This window comes from Hyperolius riggenbachi, chromosome 1, assembly GCF_040937935.1.
Source record: "Hyperolius riggenbachi isolate aHypRig1 chromosome 1, aHypRig1.pri, whole genome shotgun sequence".
Taxonomy (NCBI): domain Eukaryota; kingdom Metazoa; phylum Chordata; class Amphibia; order Anura; family Hyperoliidae; genus Hyperolius; species Hyperolius riggenbachi.
Window position 1 is genome coordinate 346,469,842 of NC_090646.1, and position 13,344 is coordinate 346,483,185.

Sequence of the window (13,344 nt, forward strand, 5' to 3'; positions counted from 1 at the left end):
ACGAATCCTATGTTAATCAATATTCACATTCAACATATCACATTGCTCCGTTAGAACTGATCCGTTCTGCCAAATGGACCGCAGGTTTGGGTCTGCAGCATTTTTTTCCTGGATTGACACATCCGTCAATATACTAAAGCTATTAGTATAGGTAGGATGGTTTAGTTGCTGTCCCTTTCTAGTTTACAAAGCTAGATCAGCAGGAACTATCTTGGGTACATTAAAGCAGAACTGAGCATTAAACTACACCGGAAAAAAAGTAGATATTCACTTACCTGGGGCTTTTTCTGCTTATAATCCCGTTATATACAATGCAGCCCGATCATTCAGTAAAATATTGATTGAATAATAAAAGCAAGTTAGATCAGATTGTATGTATGCAAATATAGGGGGTTATGGAGATGTGCAAATTTTCAGGTTGGCTTCTTTGTATGACTGTAGCTTCTCTTCGTGGCCTTTTTGTATTTTCGCTGGATAGAGATTTTTCTGGCTTCATTACTATTTGGCTGATGTTTTTAACCAATTATGAATAGATATGTCTGCTGAGATTAGGATCTGTCAATGTAAGAGGTACCAACTCACACTGTACAGGGGCTGGAGTCTGAGAAGGAAAACGCTGGCAATTAACCCGTTGCAAATAGTAGTTACACTACTAGTTGTCTAAAGCTGTCCATACACTAACAATTTATTTGCCCAGTTAGACATTTGATTAGACAGAAATGTCTAATTTGGCAAAAATTGTACTGGATTGAAAACATGGTTGCATAGTGTAAGGCTGACTTTATATAGTAATTATTCCCCAAAAGTCAGGCACACTATTTTACACAAATCACTTGATAAGATTATGGAAATAGATGGAGGATGATTCTCAGAAGGGTCTTTAGTGCCGAATCGGGTAAAAAGGACTCAGGAGCCCTAATTAAAAAACGGCACCTACATAGGCTCCTATTATAAAAGCTGTGAATAGTGGCAAACACCTGCAGGGCGGCAACATTTACAGTTTTTGCTGCAAATCACAGCTTTTATAAAGCGGCTAAGGATTTACATTTTGGCGCAAGGAGGCGATCATTACCAGCAAGCACATGAAATTTCGGGTGAGTAAATTTCATGTGCTTGCCGTTAAGGGGCGCCATCCATACACCTAAATGTAATTACTTAGCCGCATATCATGGCTTTGCATTAATATCATTTAGTATTTATATAGTGTCGACATCTTCCGCAGCGCTGTACAGTGTATATAGTCTTGTCACTTAAAGTGGATCCGAGATGAACTTTTATTCATTGCATAATTGTGTTCCTTACATATAGTTTATAGGGCATTCCTCAAGCCAAATACTTTTTTTTTTTTTTTTGTTAATACTCTAATTCCCTATAAACTAAACAAGCCTTGCCCACAGCTTCTCCAAAACGCCAAGGGATTCAGACCCATGTAGCAAGGGCTTATGGGAGCTCAGTCTGGCCAGGAGGAGGAGGTTACTAGCCAGAGATTTCAGAGGCAGAGGGGAGGGGGGAGTGAATTTTTCACATGCTGAGGGGTGGAGATGCAGTTGCAGATTACCTGTGTAATGATGACAAACAGAACACGGCCGCTCTCATTGCATCACAGACATAAATCATCATAAACTGTTGAAGCTGTATGCAGCTAGGTTTGCTGTGTAAACTATCTAAACTTAAAGGAAAGGTTCAGGGAGGGTGGGTAAAAAATAAAAATCAAATTCCACTTACCCGGGGCTTCCTCCAGCCCATGGCAGGCAGGAAGTGCCCTCGCCGCCGCTCCGCAGGCTCCCGGTGGCCGACCCGACCTGGCCAGGCCGGCTGCCAGGTCGGGCTCTTCTGCGCTCCAAGGCCCGGAACTTCTGCGTCCCACGCCGGCGCGCTGACGTCATCGGACGTCCTCCGGGCTCTACTGCGCATGCGCAGTACTTCTGCGCCTGCGCAGTAGAGCCCGGAGGACGTCCAATGACGTCAGAGCGCCGGCGTGGGACGCTGAAGTTCCGGGCCTTGGAGCGCAGAAGAGCCCGACCTGGCAGCCGGCCTGGCCAGGTCGGCCACCGGAGACCACCGGGAGCCTGCGGAGCGGCGGCGAGGGCACCTCCTGCCTGCCACGGGCTGGAGGAAGCCCCGGGTAAGTGGAATTTGATTTTTATTTTTTACCCACCCTCCCTGAACCTTCCCTTTAAGATAAGATATATAGACAAGTTACTTGTTATAGTTTTTCATCTCGGATCTGCTTTAACAGTCCCTCAGAGGGGCTCACAATCTAATCCCTACCATAGTCACGTCTATGTATGTACCGTGTAGTGTATGTATCATCGTTTAGGGCCAATTTAGGGGGAAGCCAATTAACTTATGTGTTTTTGGGATGTGGGGGAGACCGGAGTGCCCCGAGGAAACCCATACAGATACCGGGTGAACATACAAACTCCTTGCAGACAGTGCCCAGGCTGGGATTTGAACCGGAGACATAGCAATGCAAAGGGAGAGCGCTAACCAAGGGTTAAGGTTTAGGAAAGGGGGGGGGGGGGGAGTAGAGTTAGGTGCAAGAATGGGTGTGGGTAAGGGTTAAGCACCACACTGGAAGGGTTTGGGCATCTTAGGTTTAGGCACCACCGGGGGAAGCTCTTAGGGAATCGGTAGAGGGAGGGCTCTGTGTGAGAGTAGGGTTAGGTTTAGTCATAGTAAAATACTTTTACAATCCAGCAGTAGGATTTCTATTAGCTGCAATCCCCTGCGCTCTTTTCTCCAAGCACCTTTATTTCATGTATGGCTTTAGTGTAGCCTATTCTCTAAGAACAATTCTCATGTGAGGTTTAGTCTCTTTGCAAAGTATTAGCTCAATATTTTCTACATTTAAAGCTTACCACATAGTAGCTATCTGGAGGATTTTAGGCTTTAACACCAAATGCAGTAGAGTCCTGATTATCTGGAACTCAACTGATCAGCCGTCTCAACCAACCAGCACAAATCGCCGGCAGTACTCAGTGGTAAAGGGCAACTTCTTAGGCTGTTTGTGGGCCCTGCTGTGCTTAAAGCGGAATGAACCCCAGCATTTCTTTGCTCTAAAAGATTTACAGCATATTATATACTACCACACTTTTTTGTTTTCTAGAACAGCATTCAACTAGTTAAACACGTCCTGTGTTTAACTAGTTGAATGCTGTTCTAGAAAACAAAAAAGTCCCTGCGGGGAGCTTAAAGAGAAACTCCAACCTAGAATTGAACTTTATCCCAATCAGTAGCTGATACCCCCTTTTACATGAGAAATATGATTTTCACAAACAGACCATCAGGGGGCGCTGTATGACTGATTATGGGCTGAAACCCCTCCCACAAGAAGCTCTGAGTACCGCGGTACTCTGGGCAAACTGCCACAATGTAACAATGTTCACAGACAGGAATTAGCTGTTTACAGCTGTCTCTAACAGCCAAAACAGCTAGGAACAGCTACATAACCTGCCCACAGTAAAAATGTCACCATGTAATAAATGTCAGAATGTAAATCGGGGAGAGGAAAGATTTTACAATGAGCAAACACTGACTAAATCATTTATACATAATTATGGTAAAAAATGAAGCACTTTTTTTACTACATTATTTTCACTGGAGTTCCTCCAAGTCCTTTACTTAAGCTCCCCGCAGGGACAGCCCGCAACAGAACTAGTGATTATCTTGTGTTTAACATTATCTTGTGTTTACTTAATTGTATCAAGTGAGGAATGTAAACACTTCTCTGACTGTGCAGACACTCAGAAATCATTCCTGGGTACATTACAATAGAAATACACCAGTTATAAATAAAATGCAATTGCTGCTCTCAGAGCAAAAAAAAAAAAGTGTACTTTGGGAACTTGTAATTTCTAAATGAATACTACTTATGCACAAAAGCAAACATGATAACTGTATGTGATATAAAAAGTAGGAAAACCTATTTTTATTGAATATTATGTCAGAGTTTTATACCGCTTTAAAGACTGGGTTCCTCGGCTCTCCCAAGGTTAATATACTTTTACTTACTGTATTTTAACATTTAATGCAGAGTTCATGATATGTATTTTTTAAAGTGGACCTGAACTCTTGCACAAGGCTGAGGAAATACATAGAGAAATGCACCTTGTATGTATTTACAGAGTTTTGCCTGTTTAATTCCCCCTCATTTGTGTCTAATCACAAGTTGTAATCTGATCTCTCCCGTGTCACATGACTGCCTATGGCAGAGATGGCAGATAAGGCCATTTGAAAGCACAGGTGGTTAACAATATGTCTGCTTCCATGAATCAGGAAGTAAAAACAATGAAGATTTATTTTAGGATTTGTATCAGGTGTAACAAAGAAATATTTTTTTGTTTAACCTTTTGCCGACTGCGTCACACCAATGGGCGTTGGCCGCGGCGGCAGCCCCAGGACCGCCTAACGCCGATTGGCGTAAAGTCCTGGGGCTCTGTTTTGAATGAGATCGCGCGCATCTCATTCTCGGAGGGCAGAGCTCCGCCCCCTCTTCAGTCTCCGAGCGGCTATTGCTGCTCGGGAGACTGTTAGACGGCGTAATCGCCGTCTAATTACCCGTACAGCGCTGCGATCAGAAGCAGCGCTGTACTGGGGACAGCCGTGTGACACGGCTGTCCCCTCCTGAGCCACAGAGGTGATCGGCTGTCATAGACTGAAGCCTATGACAGCTGATCACCGGGATTGGCCGGCGGGGGGAGGGAGGGAGGAGGGTATACAACAGAAGAAAAAAAAAACACACTTTTTATTAAAAAACAAAACAAACACAAATAAACAAACACTGGGGGAGCGATCAGACCCCACCAACAGAGAGCTTTGTTGGTGGGGAGAAAAGGGGGGAGGAATCACTTGTGTGCTGTGTTTTGCGGTCCTGCAGCTTGGCCTTAAAGGGAACCTTAACTGAACGGGGGGTAAAGAGTTTTACTTACCTGGGGCTACTACCAGCCCCCTGCAGCAGTCCTGTGCCCTCGGCGCCGCTCTGGAATCCTCTGGTCCCCCGCTGTCACTTAGTTTCGTTTTTGACGACTCACCAGCCGCAACGCGTACAAAAATACGCGTTGCCGCATATCTACGCGTGCGGATTGCGGCAACGCGTATTTTTGTACGCGTTGCGGTCCGCAATAGCGCGAATTGCATTGGTGAATGCGTCCAATAATACGCATGGCGGCCTGCGACTGGTGAGTCGTCAAAAACGAAACTAAGTGATAGCGGGGGACCAGAGGATTCCAGAGCGGCGCCGAGGGCACAGAAGTGCTGCAGGGGGCTGGTAATAGCCCCAGGTAAGTAAAACTCTTTACCCCCCGTTCAGTTAAGGTTCCCTTTAAAGCTGCAGTGGCCAATTTAATGAAAATGTGCCTGATCTTTAGGGGGGTTTAACACAGCAGTCCTCAAGAGGTTAAAGATTATTATGCTGTTGTGTATGTTTTAGAGCAGAGAGGCCTTTCTGAGTTCACGTCCGCTTTAACAATTTTAAAGCGGGTAACTCCACCTGCTTTTTACTTGAGTAGTTGGTAGGTTGGGGTGCAGAAGGGCAGACGGTGGAGATAAAACGCAATCTAAAATGTTGTAGTGATGGTTGAAGATTTTGTGTAAGCTGAATTGTATGAACTAAATAGGTCCCCAGACAGAACTAATAAAATAATTTGGGATGTTTAAAGGGGCCCATACGCCTTACAATTTTCCCGCCGATATACAGCAGATTCGATCACTGTGATCGAATCTGCTGTGAAATTGTTGCGCAAACTATTGATTTCCGTCCGAAATCAATCGTTCCCATCGAGCCGGCCGTGCGGAACATTTTGCTCGATCGCCGGCGGGTTGGGATTGCGTCGATAGCAGCGTTCGAATGCCTGACGACTGACGCAATACATTACCTGCTCCGGCTGGTGCGAGTCACCACTGTCTTTTTCTCCACTGGGTTCTGGATTCCGGACTGGCTGGCTTCCCGGCAGGAAGTTTAAACAGTAGAGCGCCCTCTACTGTTTAAACTTCCCCAGACAGAAAGAAGTGAAGCCAGCCGGTCCAGAATCCAGCGGTGACAGGGGACTCGCGCCGGCCAGAGATGGTAATTTTTCCGGGGGGGGGAGAGGGGGGGGCTGGACAGCGGCAGCACCACCACAGATTGTGATCGGTTTCGTGCTGAAATATATTCACAATCTGTTTGCAGTAAAGGCAGCCATACGATTCCTCTCTGATAAGATTCGATCAGAGAGGGATCTATCTGTTGGTCGAATCTGATGGCAAATCGACCAGTGTATGGCCACCTTAAAGCCATGAGATTGCACCCAAGGTATTGCTGAAACCTTTGCAGAGGACTGAAGCAAACAATGCAACTTGACCTCTTGACGACCACAGTGCTAAACCCCCCTAAAGACCAGGCCATTTATACAGAAATGGGCCACTGCAGCTTTAAGGCCAAGCTGCAGAGCCGCACAAGTGATTTCCCTCCCCCCCCCCCCCCCCCCCCCCTTTTTCCCCACCAATAGAGCTTTCTGTTGGTGGGGTCTGATGCCACCACTTGTTTGTTCTTTTTCACAATTTTTTTTCTAGGCTTCAGCCTATCACTGCCGATCGCTCTCTTGTGCCCCAGGGGGACAGCTGTCTTTTTACTGTCTCCCAAGCGGCGAACGCCGCTCGAAGACTGAAGGCGGGGCAGAGCTCCACCTCCCAAGCAGGAGATGTGCGCGCAGCTTGTGTACGATCTCCTGCAGTAGCCGGCCCCAGGACTTGACGCCAATTGGTGTTAGGCGGTCCTGGGGCTGCCGCCGCGGTCACACCCATTAGCGTGACGCAGTCTTTAGGTAGTTGAACAGTAAAATAAAACCAATTGGAAGCAAAAACAACTCAGGGCTTCCATCAGTACTTTGAGGCTGTGTAGGGATTGCCAGGTAAGCCCTGGACCTGACAGATTTATTGTTGAATGTTGTACAGTTCTGATGTGGCAATCTCTATTGAAGGCCCTGAAACCATCTCCCAATCCTCAAACACAAAGCCACTGTGTCTCATTCCTAAAGAAGGCACATCCCGCTTAGACTGAGCCAACTTTTGTTCAATATCAATGTTGTGAATGTAAGAGCCTTTACACAGAATGTTCTGGGAGAACAATTCCGCATAGCTAAACATCACTGAGAAGGCAGGGCTATGTATCAATATATAGATACAGGAAGTGTATCTGATGCTAAAACCAGGATTATTAACGTAAAAGTGGGTATCCTGAATAATTTACGGCATTCTACTATATGTCGCTACAGTGTAAATGATGGCCTACTTAAGTGTTAGTTTGCTAGTCCTGTCTCCTGGGTGGGGCTAATTGTACTGGAAGAATGGTATGCTCATTTGTAGAGTGAGTGAAGTGGAGGTCAAAGAAGGGGATGTATGTGCAAATGAAAGGGAGGGGGGCGTACAGGTCCTTCTAAAAAAATTAGCATATTGTGATAAAGATCATTATTTAAAACAAAAAAAAGTCAACCTTCAAATAATTATGTTCAGTTATGCACTCAATACTTGGTTGGGAATCCTTTTGCAGAAATGACTGCTTCAATGCGACGTGGCATGGAGGCAATCAGCCTGTGGGCACTGCTCAGGTGTATGGAGGCCCAGGATGCTTCGATAGCGGCCTTAAGCTCATCCAGAGTGTTGGGACTTGCGTCTCTCAACTTCCTCTTCACGATATCCCACAGATTCTCTATGCGGTTCAGGTCAGGAGAGTTGGCAGGCCAATTGAGCACAGTAATACCATCGTCAGTAAACCATTTACCAGTGGTTTTGGCACTGTGAGCAGGTGCCAGGTCGTGCTGAAAAATGAAATCTTCATCTCCATAACGCTTTTCAGCAGATGGAAGCATGAAGTGCTCCAAAATCTCCTGATCGCTAGCTGCATTGACCCTGTCCTTGATAAAACACAGTGGACCAACACCAGCAGCTGACATGGCACCCCAGACCATCACTGACTGTGGGTACTTGACACTGGACTTCAGGCATTTTGGAATTTCCCTCTCCCCAGTCTTCCTCCAGACTCTGGCACCTTGATTTCCGAATGACATGCAAAAGTTGCTTTCATCCAAGTATTTTGGATCACTGAGCAACAGTCCAGTGCTGCTTCTCTGTAGCCCAGGTCAGGCGCTCCTGCCGCTGTTTCTGGTTCAAAAGTGGCTTGACCTGGGGAATGTGGCACCTGTAGCCCATTTCCTGCACACGCCTGTACACGGTGGCTCTGGATGTTTCTACTCCAGACTTCAGCCCACTGCTTCCGCAGGTCCCCCAAGATCTGGAATCTGTCCTTCTCCACAATCTTCCTCAGGGTCCGGTTACCTCTTCTCGTTGTGCAGCGTTTTCTGCCACACTTTTTCCTTCCCACAGACTTCCCACTGAGGTGCCTTGATACAGCACTCTGGGAACAGCCTATTCGTTCAGAAATTTCTTTCTATGTCTTACCCTCTTGGTATCCCTTTCCTCTCCTTCCAAAGCGGGGTGACGCCCGCGGAGCTTGCGGGACTGTCTTGAAGGGACTCCCTCCTATCTTCAGCTGCACTGTTCCAGCCTCCCTGGTCTTCCCGGGCTAAGTATTTCTCCTACTATTTTCTTGCACCTTTCATCTCTCTATGCACTTTATTTATAGGCTGCTCCTAGGTTGTTTATTATAGCAGCCCCTCTGTTGGGTGCACAATACATATTTGCACTTTATATTTATCTGCTGAATTTGACTATTGTATTTTATACTTTCACTATGTATACGTTTATATGCATGTCTTCACTTTACTGAACCCGGGTTCAACCTTGAATGTGCTCTAAGTAGATGCGCATTGAGGTGTGTATTTAGGCATATATTGCCAATCTTTGTGATGATATTATATTGTGATTTTCTCTTGACCTCAAATTTGATTACTAATTGGAAAATGATTGTATGCAGCTGTTACCTTATACGACTTTGTGGTCGGTTTTAATTGTTTTTAACCTGTGAAACTCTAATCTGTCAATATAAATTTTTGCATCAGCTACAGTGGTGTGAAAAACTATTTGCCCCCTTCCTGATTTCTTATTCTTTTGCATGTTTGTCACACTTAAATGTTTCTGCTCATCAAAAACCGTTAACTATTAGTCAAAGATAACCTAAATCAACACAAAATGCAGTTTTAAATGATGGTTTTTATTATTTAGTGAGAAAAAAAACCTCCAAATCTACATGGCCCTGTGTGAAAAAGTGATTGCCCCCCCCCTTGTTAAAAAATAACTTAAAGGTGGTTTATTACACCTGAGTTTAATTTCTGTAGTCACCCCCAGGCCTGATTACTGCCACACCTGTTTCAATCAAGAAATCACTTAAATAGGAGCTATCTGACACAGAGAAGTAGACCAAAAGCACCTCAAAAGCTAGACATCATGCCAAGGTCCAAAGAAATTCAGGAACTAATGAGAACAAAAGTACTGTAATTGAAATCTATCAGTCTGGTAAAGGTTATAAAGCCATTTCTAAAGCTTTGGGACTCCAGCAAACATCAGTGAGAGCCATTATCCACAAATGGCAAACACATGGAACAGTGATGAACCTTCCCAGGAGTGGCCGGCCGACCAAAATTACCCCAAGAGAGCAGAGAAAACTCATCCGAGAGGCCACAAAAGACCCCAGGACAACATCTAAAGAACTGCAGGCCTCACTTGCCTCAATTAAGGTCAGTGTTCACGACTCCACCATAAGAAAGAGACTGGGCAAAAACGGCCTGCATGTAAAATATCCAAGGCGCAAACCACTTTTAAGCAAAAGGAACATTAAGGCTCGTCTCAATTTTGCTAAAAAAAAACATCTCAATGATTGCCAAGACTTTTGGGAAAATACCTTGTGGACCGACGAGACACAAGTTGAACTTTTTGGAAGGTGCGTGTCCCGTTACATCTGGCGTAGAAGTAACACACCATTTCAGCAGAACAACATCATACCAACAGTAAAATATGGTGGTGGTAGTGTGATGGTCTGGGGTTGTTTTGCTGCTTCCGGACCTGGAAGGCATGCTGTGATAGATGGAACCATGAATTCTACTGTCTGCCAAAAAATCCTGAAGGAGAATCTCCAGTCATCTGTTCGTCAACTCAAGCTGAAGTGATCTTGGGTGCTGCAGGACAATGACCCAAAACACACCAGCAAATTCACCTCTGAATGGCTGAAGAAAAACAAAATGAAGACTTTGGAGAGGCCTAGTCAAAGTCCTGACCTGAATCCTATTGAGATGTTGTGGTATGACCTTAAAAAGGCGGTTCATGCTAGAAAACCCTCAAATAAAGCTGAATTACAACAATTCTGCAAAGATGAGTGGGCCAAAATTCCTCCAGAGCGCCGTAAAAGACTCGTTGCAAGTTATCGCAAATGCTTGATTGCAGTTATTGCTGCTAAGGGTGGCCCAACCAGTTATTAGGTTCAGGGGGCAATTTCTATTTCACACAGGACCATGTAGGTTTTTTTCTCACTAAATATTAAAAACCATCATTTAAAACTGCATTTTGTGTTCAATTAGGTTACCTTTGACTAATAGTTAACGGTTTTTGATGAGCAGAAACATTTAAGTGTGACAAACATGCAAAAGAATTAGAAATCAGGAAGGGGGCAAATAGTTTTTCACACCACTGTATATGTAAATTTTTGAATAAATGATCTACTACTATTTACGAGTGGTGCTATGTTTTGGGGCTTTCTTTCCCCCTATTGCTATATACATATATATTTTGAGCCCTTGCACACTCTTTTCTTGCGTTCCTAGTGTTGCGGACACTCCACTATTTCTGTGTCTTACCCTCTTGCTTGAGGGTGTCAATGATGGCCTTCTGGACAGCAGTCAGGACGGCAGTCTTGCCCATGATTTTTTTTTTGAGTAATGAACCAGGCTGGGAGTTTTTAAAAGCCCCCGGAATCTTTTGCAGGGGTTTAGCGTTAATTAGTTGAATCAGATGATTAGGTTAATAGCTTGTTTAGAGACCCTTTTCATGATATGCTAATTTTTTGAGATAGGAATTTTGGGTTTTCATGAGCTGTATGCCAACATCATCAATATTAAAACAATAAAAGGCTTGAACTACTTCAGTTGTGTGTAATGAATCTAAAATATATGAAAGTCTAATGTTTATCAGTACATTACAGAAAATAGTGAACTTTATCACAATATGCTAATTTTTTTAGAAGGACCTGTATTTACAGTGTGCATAAAGCTTAGGAGGGAAAGTTCGATAATGAGCATGGAGTCTAGGGGAATAAGTAGGTGGTGTTTAGTGGAAGTGGGGATGCTAATATAAGGGATGTAGGAGGTATAATATAATTGATTGTTGCTTCTTTAAAGGAGTTGTCAGGCAATTTTAAATAAAATAAACGCTACTTACCAGGGGCTTCCTCCAGCCCCAAGCTCCCAGGACCTCCTTCGCCACATCTCTGCAAGCAGCCGTTTGCCGGAGCTCCGATCCGGTCCCCGGCGATGACGTCAGAGCGACCTGGAGGTCGCTCTGTACTGCGCCTGCGCGGATGGCGCCGTCAGTCACTGCCACATGGGCTGGAGCGGACTGCGCAGGCGCAGAACTATTGCGCCGGCGCAGTCCGCTCCGGCCCACGTGGCGATGATTGACAGCGCCGATGGCGCAGTAGAGCGACCTCTAGGTCGCTCTGACGTCATCGCCGGGGACCGGGTCGGAGCTCCGGCAAACGGCTGCTTGCAGAGATGCGGTGAGGGAGGTCCTGGGAGCTTGGGGCTGGAGGAAGCCCCTGGTAAGTAGCGTTTATTTTATTTAAAATTGCCTGACAACTCCTTTAAAGAGGATCTCCAGTGAAAATAATGTAGTAAAAAAAGTGCTTCATTTTTTACCATAATTATGTATAAATGATTTAGTCAGTGTTTGCTCATTGTAAAATCTTTCCTCTCCCCGATTTACATTCTGACATTTATTACATGGTGACATTTTTACTGTGGGCAGGTTATGTAGCTGCTCCTAGCTGTTTTGGCTGTTAGAGACAGCTGTAAACAGCTAATTCCTGTCTGTGAACATTGTTACATTGTGGCAGTTTGCCCAGAGTACCGCGGTACTCAGAGCTTCTTGTGGGAGGGGTTTCAGCACAAAATCAGTCATACAGCGCCCCCTGATGGTCTGTTTGTGAAAATCATTATATTTCTCATGTAAAAGGGGGTATCAGCTACTGATTGGGATAAAGTTCAATTCGAGGTTGGAGTTTCTCTTTAAGGCTTCATTCACAGTGGGGTACTGTGTAATAGAAGCAATTTAACCTCCTTAGTGGTATGTCCAACACTGTGTCGGGCATACCGCTTCCTGTCCCCAGGAGTCCCCCACACAGAATAAATGAGATCCCACAACTGAAAACCCTATAGCTAGCACTAGGCTAGCTAGTACAAGTGCCAGAAACCCCCGATTCCCCCTGCTAATACACCCCCCCCCCCCTGGATCCAGCGATTGCGCAGCCTCCTTGCACAGCTCTAGTCTCTCTATGGGAGGATCGGGTTTGCGCATGACGTCCTATGCGATCCTCCCCATAGTGAAGACCGGAGCTGTACGGGGAGGCTGTGCCGATCGCTGGATCCAGGCTGGGTAATGTATAAACGGGGGATCGGGGGTGCCGGGCATTTGTACTAGCTAGCCTAGTGCTAGCTATAAGGTTTTCAGTCGTGGGATCTCTGGCGGGCACAAAATGGCAAAACCTCCTGAGCGGCGTAATGCTCAGGAGGTTAAATAACATTGCAATTGTAAGTCTATGCAACGTTTAACCACCCTGGCGTTCTATTAAGATTGCCAGGGCGGCTGCGGGAGGGTTTTTTTTTTAATAAAAAAAAAAACTATTTCATGCAGCCAACTGAAAGTTGGCTGCATGAAAGCCCACTAGAGGGCGCTCCGGATGCGTTCTACTGATCGCCTCCGGCGACCAGAAGTAACAAGGAAAGCTGCAATGAGCAGCCTTCCTTGTTTCGCTTACCTCGTCGCCATGGCGACGAGCGGAGTGACGTCATGTGACGTCAGCCGCCTCCGATCCAGCCCTTAGCGCTGGCCGGAACTGTTTGTTCCGGCTACGCTGGGCTCAGGCGGCTGGGGGGACCCTCGGCGGATGGCCGCGCTGCGGCGGCGATCAGGTAGCACACGCGGCTGGCAAAGTGCCAGCTGCGTGTGCTGCTTTTTATTTGATGAAAATCGGCCCAGCAGGGCCTGAGCGGCAGCCTCCGGCGATAATGGACGAGCTGAGCTCGTCCATACCGCCCGGCTGGTTAAAGTGAGTCTGGTGCAATACAATCCAACGCACTCCAGTATCCCAACACAGTGCATTACCATAACCTGCCAAGTTGCACTCCTACTAGATATCCTAAA

At 45.8% G+C, this 13,344-nt stretch overlaps 1 protein-coding gene across 1 annotated transcript in view; it reads left to right on the forward strand.

Moving 5' to 3' along the window:
* Positions 1-13,344, forward strand: part of POLRMT (RNA polymerase mitochondrial) — a 189,004-nt gene that overhangs the window by 173,222 nt on the left and 2,438 nt on the right.